Below are 12,648 nucleotides of genomic sequence, written 5' to 3'. Positions count from 1 at the left end.
CCTGTGCGGGCACTGAGGCCCTTGACGGTTGTTTGGCGGCCCTCTCTTCCACCCTTAACTATTTTCTCTACTGAGGAGGGAAGTTATCCCGAAACCCGAGCCATGTCTCGGGCGATATTTTAAAACCCGGGACATGTATCGGGTCTAGAGATCATCAGTTCAACAAGTACTTACTTGCACCCACTGGGGTGAACCACTCAAGAACTCCATCAGAGATCATCAGTTCAACAAGTACTTACTTGCACCCACTGGGGTGAACCACTCAAGAACTTCATGTACCAGCTTCCCTTGGGGCGACCCGGAGGAGGAGCTAGCGGAGTGCGGTCCATTGCGGTTGTTTATAAAGATGGCTCCTTCGAGCTTTGGGCTGACGAGCTCGTGGACGACGCACCTGCGTGCCTGTGCGGGCACTGAGGCCCTTGACGGTTGTTTGGCGGCCCTCTCTTCCACCCCTAACTATTTTCTCTACTGAGGAGGGAAGTTATCCCGAAACCCGAGCCATGTCTCGGGCGATATTTTAAAACCCGGGACATGTATCGGGTCTAGAGATCATCAGTTCAACAAGTACTTACTTGCACCCACTGGGGTGAACCACTCAAGAACTCCATCAGAGATCATCAGTTCAACAAGTACTTACTTGCACCCACTGGGGTGAACCACTCAAGAACTTCATGTACCAGCTTCCCTTGGGGCGACCCGGAGGAGGAGCTAGCGGAGTGCGGCCCATTGCGGTTGTTTATAAAGATGGCTCCTTCGAGCTTTGGGCTGACGAGCTCCTGGACGACGCACCTGCGTGCCTGTGCGGGCACTGAGGCCCTTGACGGTTGTTTGGCGGCCCTCTCTTCCACCCCTAACTATTTTCTCTACTGAGGAGGGAAGTTATCCCGAAACCCGAGCCATGTCTCGGGCGATATTTTAAAACCCGGGACATGTATCGGGTCTAGAGATCATCAGTTCAACAAGTACTTACTTGCACCCAGTGGGGTGAACCACTCAAGAACTCCATCAGAGATCATCAGTTCAACAAGTACTTACTTGCACCCACTGGGGTGAACCACTCAAGAACTTCATGTACCAGCTTCCCTTGGGGCGACCCGGAGGAGGAGCTAGCGGAGTGCGGTCCATTGCGGTTGTTTATAAAGATGGCTCCTTCGAGCTTTGGGCTGACGAGCTCCTGGACGACGCACCTGCGTGCCTGTGCGGGCACTGAGGCCCTTGACGGTTGTTTGGCGGCCCTCTCTTCCACCCCTAACTATTTTCTCTACTGAGGAGGGAAGTTATCCCGAAACCCGAGCCATGTCTCGGGCGATATTTTAAAACCCGGGACATGTATCGGGTCTAGAGATCATCAGTTCAACAAGTACTTACTTGCACCCACTGGGGTGAACCACTCAAGAACTCCATCAGAGATCATCAGTTCAACAAGTACTTACTTGCACCCACTGGGGTGAACCACTCAAGAACTTCATGTACCAGCTTCCCTTGGGGCGACCCGGAGGAGGAGCTAGCGGAGTGCGGTCCATTGCGGTTGTTTATAAAGATGGCTCCTTCGAGCTTTGGGCTGACGAGCTCCTGGACGACGCACCTGCGTGCCTGTGCGGGCACTGAGGCCCTTGACGGTTGTTTGGCGGCCCTCTCTTCCACCCCTAACTATTTTCTCTACTGAGGAGGGAAGTTATCCCGAAACCCGAGCCATGTCTCGGGCGATATTTTAAAACCCGGGACATGTATCGGGTCTAGAGATCATCAGTTCAACAAGTACTTACTTGCACCCACTGGGGTGAACCACTCAAGAACTCCATCAGAGATCATCAGTTCAACAAGTACTTACTTGCACCCACTGGGGTGAACCACTCAAGAACTTCATGTACCAGCTTCCCTTGGGGCGACCCGGAGGAGGAGCTAGCGGAGTGCGGTCCATTGCGGTTGTTTATACAGCCTTGTTTGAGCCCTGCTGTTGAGTATCGAGGGGGCCAAGACACAGCCTTGTTTGAGCCCTGCTGTTGCATATCAAGGGGGCCAAGACACAGACTTTTTTGAGCCCTGCTGTTGAATATCAAGGGTAAGAAACAGAACACCTTGTCCTAACTGAAATCAGTTAAACAGCAAACTATTTTCAAAACCTATCATGAAATAAAACACGAAAAGATGGCTTTACAAATTGCCTATTATTCAAAACACTTTTGTTTATTTCACAACCTTATTTTTTGTGTGATTAGCAAAGTTTAATTAACAAAAAAACTGTACATTACTCATACAAATATATATAACACAAATGACAATATACTAAATAGCACCCTGACGGATTTATACATTCAATCAACAAACATTCTTGGCCAATCCATTCATACCGGAAACTGACATATACTAAACTAAACGGTCCTTTTACCACCTCTCTCTTTTAGGCACAAATTGTTATCCGTATTTTATGCGTATTAAGACATTTACTTCCTTAATATACACTTAAAGACCCACGTAAACATTTAGGGCAGAGCTTTTATATAGAGTGTGTGGAGGACCGACTGGTCGACGCGTTTCAAACCTCTATCTTTATGAGGTTCTCCTCAGGACCAATAAATTCTGCAATACAAATGAAATCAATATAAAAATGAATCCAAAACCCGATAAACAGTTTAAGAACTTAAGCCTTTTGTGAGCCCTGCTGTTGAATATCAAGGGGACCAAGACACAGCCTTGGTTGAGCCCTGCTGTTGAATATTAAGGGAGCCAAGACACATCCTTGTTTGAGCTGAGCTGTTGAATATCAAGGGGGCAAGACACAGCCTTGCTTGAGCCCCACTGTTGAATATCGAAGGGGCCAAGACACAGCCTTGTTTGAGCCCTGGTGTCAAATATCGAGGGTGCCAAAACACAGCCTTGTTTGAGCCCTTCTATTGAATATCGAAGGGGTCGAGACACAGCTTTGTTTGAGCCCTGCTGTTGAACATCGAGGGGACCACGACACAGCCTTGCTTGAGCTGTGCTGTTGAATATCGAATGGGCCGAGACACACCCTTGTTTGAGCCCTGCTATTGAATATCGAAGGGGCCTGACACAGCTTTGTTTGAGCCCTGCTGTTGACTATCGAGGGGTCCAAGACACAGCCTTGTTTGAGCTGTGCTGTTGAATATCGAGGGGGCCACAACACTGCCTTGTTTGAACCCTGCTGTTGAATATCGAGGAGGCCAAGACACAGTCTTGTTTGAGCTGTACTGTTGCATATCAAGGGGGCCAAGACATAGCCTTTTTTGAGCCCTGCTGTTGAATATCTAGGGGGCCAAGACACAGCCTTGTTTGAGCACTGCTGTTCAATATCGAGGGGGCCAAGACACAGCCTTGTTTAAGCTGTGCTGTTGCATATCAAGGGGGCCAAGACTAAGCCTTTTTTGAGCCCTGCTGTCGAATATCGAGGGGGCCAAGACACAGCCTTGTTTGAGCCCTGCTGTTGAACATCAATGGGGCATAGACACAGCCTTGTTTGAGCCCTGCTGTTGAATATCGAGGGGGCCAAGACACAGCCTTGTTTGATTTGTGCTGTTGAATATCAATGGGGCATAGACACAGCCTTGTTTGAGCCCTGCTGTTGAATATCGAGGGGGCCAAGAGACAGCCTTGTTTGAGCCCTACTATTGAATATCAAGGGGGTTATGACACAGCCTTGTTTGAGCACTGCTGTTGAATATCAAGGGGGCCAAGGCACAGCCTTGTTTGAGCCCTGCTGTTGAATATTGAGGGGGCCAAGACACATCCTTGTTTGAGCCCTGCTTTTGAATTTCAAAGTGGCCAAGACACAGCCTTGTTTGAGCCCTGCTGTTGCATATCAAGCCGGCAAACACACAGCCCTGTTTGAGCCCTGCTGTTGAATATCGAGGGGGCCAAGACACAGCCTTGTTTGAGCCCTGCTGATTTGTATCAAGGGGGCCAAGACACTGCCTTGTTTGTGCCCTGCTGTTTAATATTGAGGGGGCCAATGCACAGCATTTTTTGAACCCTGCTTTTGAATATCGAGGGGGCCAAGACACAGGCTTGTTTCAGCCCTGCTGTTGAATACTGAGGGGGCCAAGACACAGCCTTGTTTGAGCCCTGCTGTTGAATATCAAGGGGGCATAGACACAGCCTTGTTTGAGCCCTGCTGTTGAATATCGAGGGGGCCAAGACACAGCCTTGTTTGAGCCCTGCTGTTGATTATCAAGGGGGCATAGACACAGCCTTGTTTGAGCCCTGCTGTTGAATATCAAAGTGGCCAAGACACAGCCTTGTTTGAGCCGTGCTGCTGTTGAATATCGAGGGGGCCAAGACACAGCCTTGTTTGAGCTCTGCTGTTGAATGTCGAGGGGGTCAAGACATAGCCTTGTTTGTGCTCTGCTGTTGAATATTGAGGGCCCAAAGACACAGCCTTGTTTGAGCCGTGCTGCTGTTGAATATCGAGGGGGCCAAGACACAGCCTTGTTTGAGTCCTGCTGTTGAATATCGAGGGGGCCAAGACACAGCCTTGTTTGAGCTGTGCTGTTTCATATCAAGGGGGCTAAGACACAGTCTTTTTTGAACCCTGCTGTTGAATATCTAGGGGGCCAAGACACAGCCTTGTTTGAGCACTGCTGTTCAATATCGAGGGGGCCAAGACACAGCCTTGTTTAAGCTGTGATGTTGCATATCAAGGGGGCCAAGACTGAGCCTTTTTTGAGCCCTGCTGTTGAATATCGAGGGGGCCAAGACACAGCCTTGTTTGAGCCCTGCTGTTGAATATCAAGGGGGCATAGACACAGCCTTGTTTGAGCCCTGCTGTTGAATATCGAGGGGGCCAAGACACAGCCTTGTTTGAGCCCTGCTGTTGATTATCAAGGGGGCATAGACACAGCCTTGTTTGAGCCCTGCTGTTGAATATCAAAGTGGCAAAGACACAGCCTTGTTTGAGCCGTGCTGCTGTTGAATATCGAGGGGGCCAAGACACAGCCTTGTTTGAGCTCTGCTGTTGAATGTCGAGGGGGTCAAGACATAGCCTTGTTTGTGCTCTGCTGTTGAATATTGAGGGCCCAAAGACACAGCCTTGTTTGAGCCGTGCTGCTGTTGAATATCGAGGGGGCCAAGACACAGCCTTGTTTGAGTCCTGCTGTTGAATATCGAGGGGGCCAAGACACAGCCTTGTTTGAGCTGTGCTGTTTCATATCAAGGGGGCTAAGACACAGCCTTTTTTGAACCCTGCTGTTGAATATCTAGGGGGCCAAGACACAGCCTTGTTTGAGCACTGCTGTTCAATATCGAGGGGGCCAAGACACAGCCTTGTTTAAGCTGTGATGTTGCATATCAAGGGGGCCAAGACTGAGCCTTTTTTGAGCCCTGCTGTTGAATATCGAGGGGGCCAAGACACAGCCTTGTTTGAGCCCTGCTGTTGAATATCAATGGGGCATAGACACAGCCTTGTTTGAGCCCTGCTGTTGAATATCGAGGGGGCCAAGACACAACCTTGTTTGATTTGTGCTGTTGAATATCAATGGGGCATAGACACAGCCTTGTTTGAGCCCTGCTGTTGAATATCGAGGGGGCCAAGACACAGCCTTGTTTGAGCCCTGGTATTGAATATCAAGGGAGTTATGACACAGCCGTGTTTGAGCACTGCTGTTGAATATCAAGGGGGCCAAGGAATAGCCTTGTTTGAGCCCTGCTGTTGAATATCGAGGGGGCCAAGACACATCCTTGTTTGAGCCCTGCTTTTGAATTTCAAAGTGGCCAAGACACAGCCTTGTTTGAGCCCTGCTGTTGCATATCAAGCAGGCAAACACACAGCCCTGTTTGAGCCCTGCTGTTGAAAATCGAGGGGGCCAAGACACAGCCTTGTTTGAGCCATGCTGATGAGTATCAAGGGGGCCAAGACACTGCCTTGTTTGTGCCCTGCTGTTTAATATTGAGGGGGCCAATGCACAGCATTTTTTGAGCCCTGCTTTTGAATATCGAGGGGACCAAGACACTGGCTTGTTTCAGCCCTGCTGTTGAATACTGAGGGGGCCAAGACACAGCCTTGTTTGAGCCCTGCTGTTGAATATCAAGGGGGCATAGACACAGCCTTGTTTGAGCCCTGCTGTTGAATATCGAGGGGGCCAAGACACAGCCTTGTTTGAGCCCTGCTGTTGAATATCAAGGGGGCATAGACACAGCCTTGTTTGAGCCCTGCTGTTGAATATCAAAGTGGCCAAGAGACAGCCTTGTTTGAGCCGTGCTGCTGTTGAATATCGAGGGGGCCAAGACACAGCCTTGTTTGAGCTCTGCTGTTGAATGTCGAGGGGGTCAAGACATAGCCTTGTTTGTGCTCTGCTGTTGAATATTGAAGGCCCAAAGACACAGCCTTGTTTGAGCCGTGCTGCTGTTGAATATCGAGGTGGCCAAGACACAGCCTTGTTTGAGTCCTGCTGTTGTATATCGGGGGGGCCAAGACACAGCCTTGTTTGAGCTGTGCTGTTTCATATCAAGGGGGCCAAGACACAGCCTTTTTTGAGCCCTGCTGTTGAATATCGAGTGGACCAAGACACAGCCTTGTTTGAGCCCTGCTGTTGAATATTTAGAGGGCCAAGACTCAGCCTTGTTTGAACCCTCCTGTTGAATATCAAGGGGGCATAGACACAGCCTTGTTTGAGCCCTGCTGTTGAATATCGAGGGGGCCAAGACACAGCCTTGTTTGAGCCCTACTACTGAATATCAAGGCGGTCATGACACAGCCTTTTTTGAGCACTGCTGTTAATTATCAAGGGGGCCAAGACATAGCCTTGTTTGAGCCCTGCTGTTTAATAACGAGGGGGCCAAGACACAGCCTTGTTTGAGCCCTGCTCCTAATATTCAAGGAGGCCAAGCCTTTTTTGAGCCCTGCTGTTGAATATCTAGGGGGCCAAGACACAGCCTTGTTGACCCCTGCTGTTGAATATCGAGGGGGCCAAGACACAACCTTGTTTGAGCTGTGCTGTTAAATATGAAGGGGGGCAAGATTCAGCCTTGTTTGAGCTGAGCTGTTGAATATCGAGGGGGCCGAGACACAGCCCTGTTTGAGCCCTGCTGTTGAATATCAAGGGGGCCAAGACAAAGCCTTGTTTAAGCACTGCTGTTGAATATCGAGGGGGCCAAGGAACAGCCTTGTTTGAGACGTGCTGTTGAATAGCAAGGGGGCCAAAACAAAGCCTTGTTTGATCCCTGCTGTTAAATATAGAGGGGGTCAAGACACAGCCTTGTTTGACCCCTCCTGTTGAATATCAAGGGGGCATAGACACATCGTTGTTTGAGCCCTGCTGTTGAATATCGAGGGAGCCAAGACACAGCCTTGTTTGAGCCCTACTATTGAATATTAAGGGGGTTATGACACATCCTTGTTTGAGCACTGCTGTTGAATATCTAGGGGGCCAAGGCAAAGCCTTGTTTGAGCACTGCTGTTGAATATCGAGGGGGCCAAGACACATCCTAGTTGAGCCCTGCTGTTGAATTTCAAAGTGGCCAAGACACAGCCTTGTTTGAGCCCTGCTGTTGCATATCAAGCAGGCAAAGACACAGCCCTGTTTGAGCCCTGCTGTTGAATATCGAGGGTGCAAAGACACAGCCTTGTTTGAGCCCTGCTGATGAGTATCTAGGGGGCCAAGACACTGCCTTGTTTGAGCCCTGCTGTTTAATGTTGAGGGGGCCAATTCACATCATTTTTTGAGCCCTGCTTTTGAATATCGAGTGGGCCAAGAACACAGGCTAGTTTCAGCCCTGCTGTTGAATATTGAGGGGGCCAAGACAAAGCCTTGTTTGAGCCCTGCTGTTGAATATCAAGGGGGCATAGACACAGCCTTGTTTGAGCCCTGCTGTTGAATATCGAGTGGGCCAAGACAAAGGCTTGTTTCAGCCCTGCTGTTGAATATTGAGGGGGCCAAGACACAGCCTTGTTTGAGCCCTGCTGTTGAATATCAAGGGGGCATAGACACAGCCTTGTTTGAGCCCTGCTGTTGAATATCAAGGGGGCCAAGACACAGCCTTGTTTGAGCCGTGCTGCTGTTGAATATCGAGGGGGCCAAGACACAGCCTTGTTTGAGTCCTGCTGTTGAATATCGAGGGGGCCAAGACACAGCCTTGTTTGAGCTGTGCTGTTGCATATCAAGGGGGCCAAGACACAGCCTTTTTTGAGCCCTGCTTTTGAATATTGAGGGGGCCAAGACACAGCCTTGTTTGAGCCCTGCTGTTGAATATTGAGGGGGGAAAGACACAGCCTTGTTTGACCCCTCCTGTTGAATATCAAGGGGGCATAGACACAGCCTTGCTTGAGCCCCACTATTGAATATCAAGGCGGTCATGACACAGCCTTGTTTGAGCACTGCTGTTAATTATCGAGGGGGCCAAGACATAGCCTTGTTTGAGCCCTGCTGTTGAATAACGAGGGGGCCAAGACACAGCCTTGTTTGAGCCCTGCTCTTAATAATCAAGGAGGCCAAGCCTTTTTTGAGCCCTGCTGTTTAATTTCTAGGGGGCCAAGACACAGCCTTGTTGACCCCTGCTGTTGAATATCGAGGGGGCCAAGATACAGCCTTGGTTGAGCTGTGCTGTTAAATATGAAGGGGGGCAAGATTCAGCCTTGTTTGAGCTGTGCTGTTGAATATCGAGGGGGCCGAGACACAGCCTTGTTTGAGACCTGCTGTTGAATATCAAGGGGGCCAAGGCACAGCATTTTTTGAGCCCTGCTTTTGAATATCGAGGGGGCCAAGACACAGGCTTGTTTCAGCCCTGCTGTTGAATATCGAGGGGTCCAAGACACAGCCTTGTATGAGCCCTGCTGTTTTTTCTCAAGGTGTCCAAGACACAGCCTTGTTTGAGCCCTGCTGTTGAATATCAAGGGGGCCAAGACAAAGCATTGTTTGAGCCCTGCTGTTGAATATCGAGGGGGCCAAAGAACAGCCTTGTTTGAGACGTGCTGTTGAATAGCAAGGGGGCCAAAACAAAGCCTTGTTTCAGCCCTGCTGTTGAATATTGAGGGGGCCAAGACACAGCCTTGTTTGAGCCCTGCTGTTGAATATCAAGGGGGCATAGACACAGCCTTGTTTGAGCCCTGCTGTTGAATATCAAAGTGGCCAAGAGACAGCCTTGTTTGAGCCCTGCTGTTGAATATCAAGGGGGCATAGACACAGCCTTGTTTGAGCCCTGCTGTTGAATATCGAGGGGGCCAAGACACAGCCTTGTTTGAGCCCTGCTGTTGATTATCAAGGGGGCATAGACACAGCCTTGTTTGAGCCCTGCTGTTGAATATCAAAGTGGCCAAGACACAGCCTTGTTTGAGCCGTGCTGCTGTTGAATATCGAGGGGGCCAAGACACAGCCTTGTTTGAGCTCTGCTGTTGAATGTCGAGGGGGTCAAGACATAGCCTTGTTTGTGCTCTGCTGTTGAATATTGAGGGCCCAAAGACACAGCCTTGTTTGAGCCGTGCTGCTGTTGAATATCGAGGGGGCCAAGACACAGCCTTGTTTGAGTCCTGCTGTTGAATATCGAGGGGGCCAAGACACAGCCTTGTTTGAGCTGTGCTGTTTCATATCAAGGGGGCTAAGACACAGTCTTTTTTGAACCCTGCTGTTGAATATCTAGGGGGCCAAGACACAGCCTTGTTTGAGCACTGCTGTTCAATATCGAGGGGGCCAAGACACAGCCTTGTTTAAGCTGTGATGTTGCATATCAAGGGGGCCAAGACTGAGCCTTTTTTGAGCCCTGCTGTTGAATATCGAGGGGGCCAAGACACAGCCTTGTTTGAGCCCTGCTGTTGAATATCAAGGGGGCATAGACACAGCCTTGTTTGAGCCCTGCTGTTGAATATCGAGGGGGCCAAGACACAGCCTTGTTTGAGCCCTGCTGTTGATTATCAAGGGGGCATAGACACAGCCTTGTTTGAGCCCTGCTGTTGAATATCAAAGTGGCCAAGACACAGCCTTGTTTGAGCCGTGCTGCTGTTGAATATCGAGGGGGCCAAGACACAGCCTTGTTTGAGCTCTGCTGTTGAATGTCGAGGGGGTCAAGACATAGCCTTGTTTGTGCTCTGCTGTTGAATATTGAGGGCCCAAAGACACAGCCTTGTTTGAGCCGTGCTGCTGTTGAATATCGAGGGGGCCAAGACACAGCCTTGTTTGAGTCCTGCTGTGGAATATCGAGGGGGCCAAGACACAGCCTTGTTTGAGCTGTGCTGTTTCATATCAAGGGGGCTAAGACACAGCCTTTTTTGAACCCTGCTGTTGAATATCTAGGGGGCCAAGACACAGCCTTGTTTGAGCACTGCTGTTCAATATCGAGGGGGCCAAGACACAGCCTTGTTTAAGCTGTGATGTTGCATATCAAGGGGGCCAAGACTGAGCCTTTTTTGAGCCCTGCTGTTGAATATCGAGGGGGCCAAGACACAGCCTTGTTTGAGCCCTGCTGTTGAATATCAATGGGGCATAGACACAGCCTTGTTTGAGCCCTGCTGTTGAATATCGAGGGGGCCAAGACACAACCTTGTTTGATTTGTGCTGTTGAATATCAATGGGGCATAGACACAGCCTTGTTTGAGCCCTGCTGTTGAATATCGAGGGGGCCAAGACACAGCCTTGTTTGAGCCCTAGTATTGAATATCAAGGGAGTTATGACACAGCCGTGTTTGAGCACTGCTGTTGAATATCAAGGGGGCCAAGGAATAGCCTTGTTTGAGCCCTGCTGTTGAATATCGAGGGGGCCAAGACACATCCTTGTTTGAGCCCTGCTTTTGAATTTCAAAGTGGCCAAGACACAGCCTTGTTTGAGCCCTGCTGTTGCATATCAAGCAGGCAAACACACAGCCCTGTTTGAGCCCTGCTGTTGAAAATCGAGGGGGCCAAGACACAGCCTTGTTTGAGCCATGCTGATGAGTATCAAGGGGGCCAAGACACTGCCTTGTTTGTGCCCTGCTGTTTAATATTGAGGGGGCCAATGCACAGCATTTTTTGAGCCCTGCTTTTGAATATCGAGGGGACCAAGACACTGGCTTGTTTCAGCCCTGCTGTTGAATACTGAGGGGGCCAAGACACAGCCTTGTTTGAGCCCTGCTGTTGAATATCAAGGGGGCATAGACACAGCCTTGTTTGAGCCCTGCTGTTGAATATCGAGGGGGCCAAGACACAGCCTTGTTTGAGCCCTGCTGTTGAATATCAAGGGGGCATAGACACAGCCTTGTTTGAGCCCTGCTGTTGAATATCAAAGTGGCCAAGAGACAGCCTTGTTTGAGCCGTGCTGCTGTTGAATATCGAGGGGGCCAAGACACAGCCTTGTTTGAGCTCTGCTGTTGAATGTCGAGGGGGTCAAGACATAGCCTTGTTTGTGCTCTGCTGTTGAATATTGAGGGCCCAAAGACACAGCCTTGTTTGAGCCGTGCTGCTGTTGAATATCGAGGTGGCCAAGACACAGCCTTGTTTGAGTCCTGCTGTTGTATATCGAGGGGGCCAAGACACAGCCTTGTTTGAGCTGTGCTGTTTCATATCAAGGGGGCCAAGACACAGCCTTTTTTGAGCCCTGCTGTTGAATATCGAGTGGACCAAGACACAGCCTTGTTTGAGCCCTGCTGTTGAATATTTAGAGGGCCAAGACTCAGCCTTGTTTGAACCCTCCTGTTGAATATCAAGGGGGCATAGACACAGCCTTGTTTGAGCCCTGCTGTTGAATATCGAGGGGGCCAAGACACAGCCTTGTTTGAGCCCTACTACTGAATATCAAGGCGGTCATGACACAGCCTTTTTTGAGCACTGCTGTTAATTATCAAGGGGGCCAAGACATAGCCTTGTTTGAGCCCTGCTGTTTAATAACGAGGGGGCCAAGACACAGCCTTGTTTGAGCCCTGCTCCTAATATTCAAGGAGGCCAAGCCTTTTTTGAGCCCTGCTGTTGAATATCTAGGGGGCCAAGACACAGCCTTGTTGACCCCTGCTGTTGAATATCGAGGGGGCCAAGACACAACCTTGTTTGAGCTGTGCTGTTAAATATGAAGGGGGGCAAGATTCAGCCTTGTTTGAGCTGAGCTGTTGAATATCGAGGGGGCCGAGACACAGCCCTGTTTGAGCCCTGCTGTTGAATATCAAGGGGGCCAAGACAAAGCCTTGTTTAAGCACTGCTGTTGAATATCGAGGGGGCCAAGGAACAGCCTTGTTTGAGACGTGCTGTTGAATAGCAAGGGGGCCAAAACAAAGCCTTGTTTGATCCCTGCTGTTAAATATAGAGGGGGTCAAGACACAGCCTTGTTTGACCCCTCCTGTTGAATATCAAGGGGGCATAGACACATCGTTGTTTGAGCCCTGCTGTTGAATATCGAGGGAGCCAAGACACAGCCTTGTTTGAGCCCTACTATTGAATATTAAGGGGGTTATGACACATCCTTGTTTGAGCACTGCTGTTGAATATCTAGGGGGCCAAGGCAAAGCCTTGTTTGAGCACTGCTGTTGAATATCGAGGGGGCCAAGACACATCCTAGTTGAGCCCTGCTGTTGAATTTCAAAGTGGCCAAGACACAGCCTTGTTTGAGCCCTGCTGTTGCATATCAAGCAGGCAAAGACACAGCCCTGTTTGAGCCCTGCTGTTGAATATCGAGGGTGCAAAGACACAGCCTTGTTTGAGCCCTGCTGATGAGTATCTAGGGGGCCAAGACACTGCCTTG

At 49.8% G+C, this 12,648-nt stretch overlaps 1 protein-coding gene across 1 annotated transcript in view; it reads left to right on the top strand.

Annotated features, from left to right (window-relative positions):
* Positions 1-12,648, top strand: part of LOC146863561 (CD5 antigen-like) — a 1,059,357-nt gene that overhangs the window by 177,305 nt on the left and 869,404 nt on the right. The gene's annotated exons all lie outside the window — the stretch shown is intronic.

This window comes from Triturus cristatus, chromosome 2_2 (genome assembly GCF_964204655.1).
Source record: "Triturus cristatus chromosome 2_2, aTriCri1.1, whole genome shotgun sequence".
Taxonomy (NCBI): Eukaryota; Metazoa; Chordata; class Amphibia; order Caudata; family Salamandridae; genus Triturus; species Triturus cristatus.
This window is presented reverse-complemented; position numbering and strand designations above follow the sequence as displayed.